Source organism: Giraffa tippelskirchi, chromosome 12, assembly GCF_054371585.1.
Source record: "Giraffa tippelskirchi isolate mGirTip1 chromosome 12, T2T-mGirTip1v1.2.pri, whole genome shotgun sequence".
Taxonomy (NCBI): domain Eukaryota; kingdom Metazoa; phylum Chordata; class Mammalia; order Artiodactyla; family Giraffidae; genus Giraffa; species Giraffa tippelskirchi.
This window is the reverse complement of record NC_137286.1, coordinates 127,923,610-127,934,000: the sequence shown is the minus strand read 5'-3', so window position 1 is coordinate 127,934,000 and position 10,391 is coordinate 127,923,610. Positions and strand designations below refer to the sequence as shown.

Sequence of the window (10,391 nt, the reverse complement as noted above, 5' to 3'; positions counted from 1 at the left end):
TTAGAGATACCAAGGGAAGATTTCACGCAAAGATGGGCTCAATAAAGGACAGAAGTGGTAGGGACCTAACAGAAGCCAAAGATATTAAGAAGAGGTGGCAAGAATACACAGAAGAACTGTACAAAAAAGATCTTCCTGACCCAGATAATCACGATGGTGTGATCACTCACCTAGAGCCAGACATCCTGGAATGTGAAGTCAAGTGGGCCTTAGGAAGCATCAGTACCAACAAAGCCAGTGTATTTGATGGAATTCCAGTTGAGCTATTTCAAATCTTAAAAGATGGTGCTGTGAAAGTGCTGCACTCAATATGCCAGCAAATTTGGAAAACTCAGCAGTGGCCACAGGACTGGAAAAGGTCAGTTTTCATTCCAATTTCAAAGAAAGGCAATGCCAAAGAATGTTCAAACTACCACACAATTGCACTCATCTCACATGCTAGTAAAATAATGCTCAAAATTCTCCAAGCCAGGCTTCAGCAATACGTGAACTGTGAACTTCCAGATGTTCAAGCTGGTTTTAGAAAAGCTAGAGGAACCAGAGATCAAATTGCCAACATTGCTGAATCATCGACAAAGCCAGAGAGTTCCAAGAAAACATCTATTTCTGTTTTATTGACTATGCCATAGCCTTTGACTGTGTGGATAACATTGTATTTACCTGAACTAAAAATAGAATTGATGATAAAGGGAAAAGAGTGCTTTTAACAAATATTTTCTATTTGATATTCCATATGGACTCTTGTTGCCTCATTCCTGCTCGCTTCCTGAGAAGAATGACGTCTATGACACATATCGATGTGTTCCCATACCTTTACTTCACTTTGATGTCAACCAATGGAAAGCACTGGAGCACATTAGAAAACATGGGGGGAGAGACACTAGTATATTAATTTCCCTGGCATTTTTCCAAAATAAGCATTAAATACTTTATGTACTGATTAATGAAGCAAACAAAAATGTAAACATATTATAAAATGTTCTTAAATGATTGATTTTTCTCTACAAGTCTTTTGGTTAAAACCAAAAATATTTACTTAAGGAAAACAAATTGTTTATAAATAGCCAATGATTTATAGCCAAGTTTATCAAGCCATCTCTAAATGCTCCCAATCAAGGATTGCAATTTTTTCCTCCTCTACCTTCCAATAGCATAATTATTTATTCAAATGGGAGTTATTCTCACCTATTGTTGCCTGCATATAATGTATTCAACTACTCAATTATCTCTGCCTCAGGAATTTAACATTCTAAAGCTAGTTCATGACTTCATTAACATGAAATTCACAAAAGCAGATTATATAATCTGTGTTCAATGTACTTTGTCGATTGAGTGAATACAGATCACCTAAATTTACCATGAAATTTAAAGACACTTGCTCCTTGGAAGGAAAGTGATGATCAACCTAGACAGCACATTAGAAAGCAGAGACATTACTTTGCCAACAAAGTTCCGTCTAGTCAAAGCTATGGTTTTTCCAGTAGTCATGTATGGATGTGACAGTTGGACTATAAAGAAAGCTGAGCACTGAAGAATTGACGCTTTTCAACTGTGGTGTTGGAAAAGACTCGAGAGTCCCTTGGACGGCAAGAAGATCCAACCAGTCTATCCTAAAGAAAATCAATCCTGCATATTCATTGGAAGGACTGGTGCTGAAGCTGAAACTCCAATACTTTGGCCACCTGATGCGAATAACTGACTCACTAGAAAAGACCCTGATACTGGGAAAGATTGAAGGCAGGAGGAGAAGGGGACAACAGAGAATGAGATGGTTGGAAGGCATCACCGACTTGATGGACATGAGTTTGAGTAAGCTGGTGAGTTGGTGGTGGACAGGGAATCCTGGCATCCTGCATTCCATGGGGTTGCAAAGAGTGGACACGACTGAGCAACTGAACTGAACTGAAATTTACCATGGAGTTGCATCTCAATAAGCTCTTTGTAAGTTGAAAATATTGTAGGTCAAAAATAAATTAAATATACGCACTCTACTGAACATCACACCTTAGACTAGCCCATATTAAACATGCTAAGAACACTTACCCTGGTTTTGAGGGTCAATTTATGTGGTTTTAGTTTTTTACATACCCAAAGCTATGTTTAACATAAATATCACTCAACAACATGACTTCAAAACATTTTTTAACTTCAGTGAATACAGTGGAGCTTAAATTCACGTCAGTGTATGGCAAAAACCACTACAATATTGTAAAGTAATTAGTCTCCAATTAAAATAAATAAATTTTAAAAAATAAAATAAAAGCTGCCATGCTCAAAAAAAAAGTAAAATTAAAAATGAATGCAGATTTCACTTTTTTATAGTTTTCAAACTAATTCTTACAGCTGGAAAGAAATAATATTTAAATTTCTGCACCCTAAAATTACAGAAAGTGTTAGTTGCTCAGTCATGTTTGATTCTTTGCAACTGCATGGACTGTAGCCCATCAGGCTCCTCTGTCCATGGAATTCTCCAGGCAAGAATACTGGAGTGCGTTGCCATTCCCTTCTCCAGGGGATCTTTCGAACCAGGGGTAAAACCTGGGTTTCCCGCATTGCAGGCAGATTCTTTACTATCTGAGCCACCAGGACTCAGAGGCTTGCAGAGGCCAAATATAAATTATTATAAGTGATAATTTAAACCTATGGAGACCAAATATAAACTATTGTATGTATACTTAATATTTAAAATAACCTGAATGAACTCAGATTAGCAAGAATATTTGAATCTATATCTTCTTGCCTTTTGGATATGTCGGGGGAGTATGTAATGACCTTGGATCTGTCTTGCTGCCGCAAAAATTTGAAATGGCAGACCAGTGTTACAGCTCGGTTACAGCTCAGTTTTATTTGGCAAACAAAGGAAAATACATCCACGAGGAGTGAGGGCCAGCCAACCCAAAAGAAGGGAGGGGCTCAATTTTGGCTCCTCCTTTCACATGCTTTTCTCCTCCCCTTGAGCCTGCCCTATGTAAATTGGGCTAGCCAGGATAGTTGTTTGTTTCACCTGAGGTTCTCACTCTGGTCCTAGGCTTTTCTTTTGTTCTATTTTTGCAGGCTTTTCCTTTCTTTGTCTTTTAGCCACTGCCATTTCGGACTCTTTTTTCCCGTTCTAACTATCTAACATTCCCACCTCAAGAGATGGGAGGCCCAATTCTTTGGGAATAGGGGCATTGAGGTCTCTCTGGCTACTTCCTGGTGAGCTGGGATGGCAAGGGGCATTGGGCCTCCCCCTCTTGCTAGTCTCAAGCCTCAGAGTTCTTATCACTGTGTTGATCTAAGGGTGAGTGATATTTTCCATGTAGTTTTATATATCCTTGTTGAACTGGCACTGCATGTTGTAGCTTGTTAACCTGGACAGAGAAAAAAATGGGTTAGACAATTGATAATACATGGAGTAATCATAAGCAGCATCAATATGGTGACAACAGGGATTAGTAAGGGCACTAGCCAACTCCAAAGTCCCCCTTGCCAGGAGAAGGATCCCTCAGAGAGATTGTAGCCACACTGAGGACTCTCCAGATTGTTCTTTGAGATCCCATAGGATCTGAATGTTTTTCTTGAGGACTCTGTGAGACTTTCTTTAACTTAACTAGAGGTATTTATCCAGAAACAACACGTCTCATTCAAGATGGCTCAAGCCCCTCCTTGTTCAGGGATCAGGAGATCTATCTCCGGTTTATTTTGGAGTACAACCCTTGCCAAACTGTGTTGGCTCTTTAGAGCTATCCTGAGAAATCTTATCCCCAGAAACTTAATTTTGGGGGTGTTCATTAGAATGGCACTCATTTGTAGTCCTGGATAGGTATCTGAGATCTCCCAGGGGTTCACAGGTGTATTGAGTGTCCTCTTCTGTTTTCTTCCACGGCTTGACTCATGAGTAGTGAATCCAAGAGTTGTGTCCTGGTACCTTGACTGCTGTAGAGGTAGAAAGTATTACAGGGTAGGGACCCTTCCATGTGGGCTGGAGTTGAGCCTTTGGGGACCCATCTTTCCAGACTTTAATTAGGACTTGAGTCCCTGGAGCATATAGTGGTGGCTCTTTAGAATCTTTTGGGTCCTGGTTGACACCCCATAAGTGTATATCTTGTTGGAATTGCCCAATGGCCATGGTATAAGACTGGAGGGTATGAGCCTCTGGATCTAGGAAGAGGTCACTGACATAAGCAAAAGGTCTCCCATATAGCATCTCATGAGGACCAACCTGTTCCTTAAGGGCAATATGGGTGTGGAGGAGAGCTATTGGTAAAGCCTTCTTCCATCCCAGGGAGGTCTCCTGGGTTATCTTTGTTATCACTGATTTTAAGAATTGGTTGACTCTTTCTACTTTTCCTGAAGACTGAGGCCTCCAGGCACAATGGAGGTAATAAGTAATGCCCTATGCTTTAGAGACCCCTTGGATGACTTTAGAAGTAAATGATATTCCATTGTCACTTTGTAATGACCTGGGAAGACCAAATCTCAGAATGATTTCATGGAGCAGTTTTTTACCACCTCCTCAGCCTTCCCAGTCTGGGTGGGAAAACTTTCAGCCCATCCTGTGAATATATCTATCATGACCAGTAGGTATTTATACCCTTGAGAAACTGGCATCTGGGTGAAGTCCTTCTGCCAATCCTCTCCTGGGTAGGTAACACACCATTGAATGGGCTGGGCTGGCTGGCATCTTCGAGCTCCTTGAGGGTTGCTTAATTGGCAAGTGGGACAAGAGGAGACCACTTGCCTTATAGTCATTTGGAGGGCTGTTCCTCTGAAGGACTTTTCTAGTAATCTTTGGAGGGCCTTCTCCCCTAAATGAGTGGTGTGGTATGTAAGGAGTTAACCAACTTCTACTGGAGGTTTCCAGGCAGAAAAAGGAGTCCCTCCTTTTGGAACCACCCCATATGATCCTCTTGAAAGCCCTCACTCTTAGCTTTAAGAATCTCACCTTCAGTATATGAAGGAGTTTCTGGCAAATCAGTTTGCAGAACTAAGGTGGAAATCTCTATTAGGTCATTGTTCTGTAATGCTGCTCTCTTAGCTGCCTGATCGGCTGGTTGGTTCCCTCATGCCACTTCTATGCTCCCTTTTTTGTGTCCTCTAAAGTGGGAGACTGAAACCTCAGTGGGCAGATGGACTGCCTCCAAGACCCTAAGGATTTGATCACCATATTTGATCAGGGACCCTTGAGTGGTCAAGTGGCCTCTTTCTTTCCAAATAGCAGCATGTGCATGTAGCACCAGAAAGGCATACTTGGAGTCAGTGCAAATGGCTATTCTTTTTCCTTTTCCCATCTCTAAAACTTGAGTCAGAGCTATGAGCTCAGCTAATAGGGCTGAAGTACCTGGTGGCAAATGTTTAGCCTCTATGGTCTCAAAATTGGAAACTACTGCATATCCAGCTCTTCTTTTTCCATCCAAGACAAAGTTGCCTCCATCAGTGTACCAGATTTCCTCAGGATTTGTCAGAGGATCTTCTGACAATCCCTCTTGGGGTTTTGTCCAGTGGTCCAAAGTTTCTAGGCAAGAGTAAAAGGGGAGAGAGCCCTTGGGGGTAGGCAGAAGCATAGCTGGGTTAAGAACCTCACAAGGGGATATAGTGAGGCCTGGATTTTCCATCAGCATTACTTGATATCTGAGGATCCTTTGATCAGGCGTCCATAAATGGCCTCTCCCATTGAGGAGTTGTTTCACCTGGTGGCTGGTAAAAATAGATTGCCCCCAAGAGAGAGTTTTAAAGCATCTTCCATCAGGACTGCAATATCTGAAAGATTTCAAAAGCAGGGAAAGACCTCCTCCCAATAAGGGAGTTGGACACTCAGGGACCACCAGAAACTGATGGGAAAATATTTGTCTATTCCAGCAACAAAGAAGTGCTTAGGTGAATCTTTTTGTAATTGTTTTTCCTGTAGTATCCAAAATGGTATAAGTTTGGAAGGAGAAGGCTCTGGAGTAGGAGGTCAGGACAGAGTAGGTAGCCCCTGTGTCAACCAAGAAATTCTCAGACCTACCTGCCACATCCAGTTGCACCCTTGGCTCCAACCCCGTGATGGTTATCTGTGACAGGCAGGTTGGCTGGAGTGGCCTGCTTCAGTCCTGTTGAACCATCATGAGGGAAGAGTTGGTGCTTGACCTTGAGGCTCTTGGGTCCGCAGGGCAGACTGCCACCCAATGTCCCAATTGATAGCATTTGTAGCAAGTCATTTTAGGAGACTTGCCACTGTTTGGACACTCTTTGGCCCATTGTCCCATCTGTCTACAGATGAGGCATTTGCCTTGTGCCTTGTTCTTCAAGGACTTGGGGCTTGCCTTGTCTCTTTCCTTCTCTCCCTTTCCTGGGGCTTGTCCTCCATCTCCTGTTGTCTTATAAAAGGTATTGGTGGCTGTCTGGACCATCTCATCTAAAGAGGCAGCACAGTCTTGCTGCTGTAGCTGTTGTAACTTTATTCTGATGTCTGATGTACATTGGGACAGGAATCTGTACTTTAAAATCACCTGTCCCTTGTAAGAGTCTAAGTGCAGATTGGTAAACTTTTGGAGGGCCTCTTTTAGACTTTCCAGAAAGGCAATAGGGTTCTCGCTGGACTACTGAATTATTGTTGAGACTGGGCACAGTCCCACAACTAATAGGCTTCTTTGTATTTTCATGTGTGGACTTCCCTAGGGTGAGTCTTTCTGAAGCTTATCCTACACAGTACTGTTGCAACCTGGGAGCTGGGCATCCCTGGGTCATGGTGCAGATCCTCAGGTAAGTTGAGGTGTCACAACCTCCTGGAGATCGAATCCCCAGGTAGGTCGAGGGATGTCGGCCTCCTGGGACCCCTGGACTGGTGGATCCCTGAGCAGGTTGAGGTGTGACAATCTTTAAAGGACGAGATCCCTAGGCAGATCAAGGCATGTTAACCTCCTAGGACCCCTGGACTGGCTGATTCCTGAGCAGGTTGAGGTGTGACAACCTCCTGGGGACCGGATCCCTAGGCAGGTCGAGGCTGGTCGACCTCTTGGGAACCCCAGGCTGGAGTTGGGCATCCCCAAGGTCTCCAGCATGACCAGTGCTGGGTAGGATTAAGGGGTTGCAATCTTAACTCATTGCTGGTTTGTCCACCACGGATGGGAATAGATACCATGATGTAAAGCAATCCAAGCCTGTGCCCTGAGACTGGGAACCTGGCGGAAATAGCCATAAGCCTTATCCTCTTATTGCTCTGAGGGAATGTAAGTCACTGATTTCCTCCCCTAGTCCTCCATAAGAGCAGCTTAGGGTGTTTCCAATGGTAAACATTTCATTGTCATAGACCCACTTTAGGTAATAACAGAAGTAATGACAAAGGAGTGTTAGGGGCTTTAAGAGTATTTTAGCAATAAGCAGGGCAGGGTCCTAGTTGTAGGAATTAGTAAGTGGCTTGAGGACAAATTGATAAGAGGCAACAGACCAGATGTTCCATAAAAGTGGGGTAGAGATTTGATCCAGGGGTATGTTTGTAACTTTAGGAGAAGGGTGGTAAGGGTTTGGGGCCAAATGGCCTGCAGGGTTAACTCCCAAAGTGGCAAAAATTATCCCCTGAAGCCCAGTTGCCCTTGAAGGGAATGCCACCAACAGATGGACGTTTATCAGATATTCTGTGCCAGTCACCTACGCTAGTGTGTTCACTGAGAGATACTGCTGCACAGGTTGTAGGAAATAGGGAAGATGAAGGCCTGAATATCTAGAGTGATTGGATATTTTACAGTATTTCCCTTCCAAGAGTCAGCTATTTTCTGGTTTTCCCTCCAAAAGATTGTAGAGGCAACACTGTGGGCCTGGACAGGGCTCAGGAAAAGAGCATGAAATAGGAGGGAAGGGGTAAGGCACAACTTTTGAAAGAATGACATAGCCCAAGGGCAAAACATAAACCCATTAAAATCAAACCTGTCCAAGATGGCAGACAAGTCAAATTCAAATAAACCTTGATCCTCAATCTGCAAGCTAAATGACATGCCCAGAGGCACCATGACATTTCCAAGGCACTATCAAAAGACCAAAGAATGGGTGATTCCCCAATTTTTGGAATGATCCTCCCACTCATTAGCATATGAAATCACCCAGCTCACAAAAACTGACCATACATTTCATGGCTGCCCATTAACCCTCCGTGATGGCACACCCTGTGGACTATGCTTCTCTCTGAATGCGAACAAATCTGCTTCTTATCTATCACTGTGTCTTTCACTGAATTCTTTCTTCAATGAAACATCAAGAACCTGAGCTTTATTAGATCCTGAAACTAGGCACCAAAACCAAGGTTTTGGCTGGGCTCAAGTCCCAGTCAGATATGACTGAGTGACTAAGCAAAGCATAGAGTTCCTGCCACATGGGTTTGAGTCCCATTCTTAGGTAAACAGTTTCAAACACAACTTTCAGAAATGGGAAGATGATGACCTGCCCAATACTTTGTAAGCAGTGGCATAGAAGGAGAGAGGAGCTGAAGGATAGGAGGAAAAAGCAGTGGGAAAAATGTGCCGAGGAATCCCCTTCACAACCTGTCAGAAAATCTGCTAAATGTCTGACCTGTGCTCACAGTTTTCATTGGTTTGATCCTTGGCACAAAGAAGATTAAGGACAGAAGAACCCTCACCAGCTTGGGCAACAGTTACTAAGGCACAGCAGATAGTGGAGCCTTCAGGACAAACTGGGGAGTAGCCCCTGCCAGAGTCCCTGAATTGCACCACTGCCGCTTGCCTGTTCGCAGGGGCTTTGAGGAAACAAGAAATGAGAGATTGTAAAGGAATTAAGACTTTGTTAGCCATTATGTCCTTCAATCCATGCGGTGAAGACCTCCTAACTTAACCAGAGGTCTTCTGGCATCTGAGACTGAGCTGCGTGAACTTTCTGCTGAGTTTGTTTTTGCTATCCCGGTTTCCAGCACTCTGGGCTTCTTGTCACTTAACACTGTGCTGGGTTTGCTTTGCATTCATCTTCCACCGTGTGGGCTATCGCTGAGTTGGGCTTCTGCTGTGCTTGATCTCTGCTTCATGGGGGCCGAGCGGAGGTTGTTTCAGCCAGGTTAAATCCGAGAAATGACACCAGATATGTCGGGGAGTGTGTAATTACTTCGGTTCTGTCTTGCTGCAGCAAAAATTTGAAACGGCAGACCAGTGTTACAGCTCAGTTATATCTCAATTTTATTTGGCAAGCAAAGGAAATACATCCTCCAGGCGCGAGGGCAGGCCAACTCAAAAGAAAAAAAGGGCTCAATTTGGTTCAATTTTGGCTCCTCTTTTTATATGTTTTTTCTCCTCCCCCTGAGCCTGCCCTATGTAAATTGGGTTAGCCAGGAGGGCTGTTTGTTTCACCTCAGGTTCTCACTCTGATCCTTGGAATTTCTTTGCTCCATTTTTTGCGGGCTTTTCCTTTCTTTGTCTTTTAGCCACCGCCATTTTGGACTCCTTTTTCCTATTCCTATTCTTTTTTCCTATACCTAACACTTATATGCATTTTAACATTAATGGGAGTTTTGTAGAATTAGATACTATAATAGGAAGATATCTTAAAAGTTGTTATAAAAGTTTATATCTTTCTAATTTGAACCAGCGGATTTCCTGACTCCAATAGCATTGTGAAAGTTGTGTAACTAATGGTAGTTGTAACTTACAAGGGAAAGTTCAGTGTTTGCACATTTTATCTTGAGAAATTATGAACAAAAAATGAGGGGAGGAGGGAAGGAGTGGGGAGGATTATCCTGGTATCAGTAACATGTACTATGTTTTTGTAAGGATTAAGTAACAATCTGTCATGCATTCAATAGGTATTAAGGACATTCTGTGTTAATAATATGCATTATAAAACCAAGATGACCTCACAGTCATGTAGAAATTTGATTGAAAAAACTGTAAGACTAATTTCTTCTAATTCAGCAATCCATATATTAATTTGTAAAATTTTAATACCTTTGCCATTATTAAATTCCTTGGTATGCAAAAGCTTAGAATGAGGTGCTCATTGGAATGTAAAATGATACATCAGGCTTTCTTCTATTGGTTAGGATGTACTTTTTAAATTGAAATTGCTACCGTTGTATGTAATCACTTTTTTGTCCATGTAATTCAGGTCATGTCAATAGAAAAATGTAAATGTCAAGGAGTTTTTCAAGTCAGTATGCACAAACATACTGAAACAGATTTTGCATATATGATTGTTAAACTCCCACCCAAGGAATTATTAATGCATCCTTAGCAGCTGCTACTTTTTTTATTTGAGGAAAATGTGAGAATAAGATTTGACATGTTGCAAGTCACATGATCCAATCTGATAAAACTGATTAAGGCATGAAAGTGAGTCACTATTACCCAAATTAGTAGATTATTAAAAGAGATATAAATATGCATGGTGAAATGCTAAATCTATTTTAAAGATTTCAAATAGGTTGGAGAAATTGT

General features: G+C 42.3%; 1 long non-coding RNA gene across 2 annotated transcripts in view; it reads right to left on the bottom strand.

Annotated features, from left to right (window-relative positions):
- Positions 1-2,819: 2,819 nt before the first annotated feature.
- The window catches only part of LOC145529451 (uncharacterized), a 144,715-nt gene continuing 137,143 nt past the window's right edge, over positions 2,820-10,391 (bottom strand). Inside the window, exons 3-5 of one of the 2 annotated variants that reach the window (XR_014071244.1) lie at positions 5,987-6,071; positions 5,321-5,494; positions 2,820-3,915 (exon numbers count right to left, since the gene is read on the bottom strand). This is a non-coding gene — a long non-coding RNA (uncharacterized LOC145529451). The remainder of the gene's footprint in view (positions 3,916-5,320; positions 5,495-5,986; positions 6,072-10,391) is intronic. The other variant, XR_014071243.1, reaches the window with a different exon arrangement.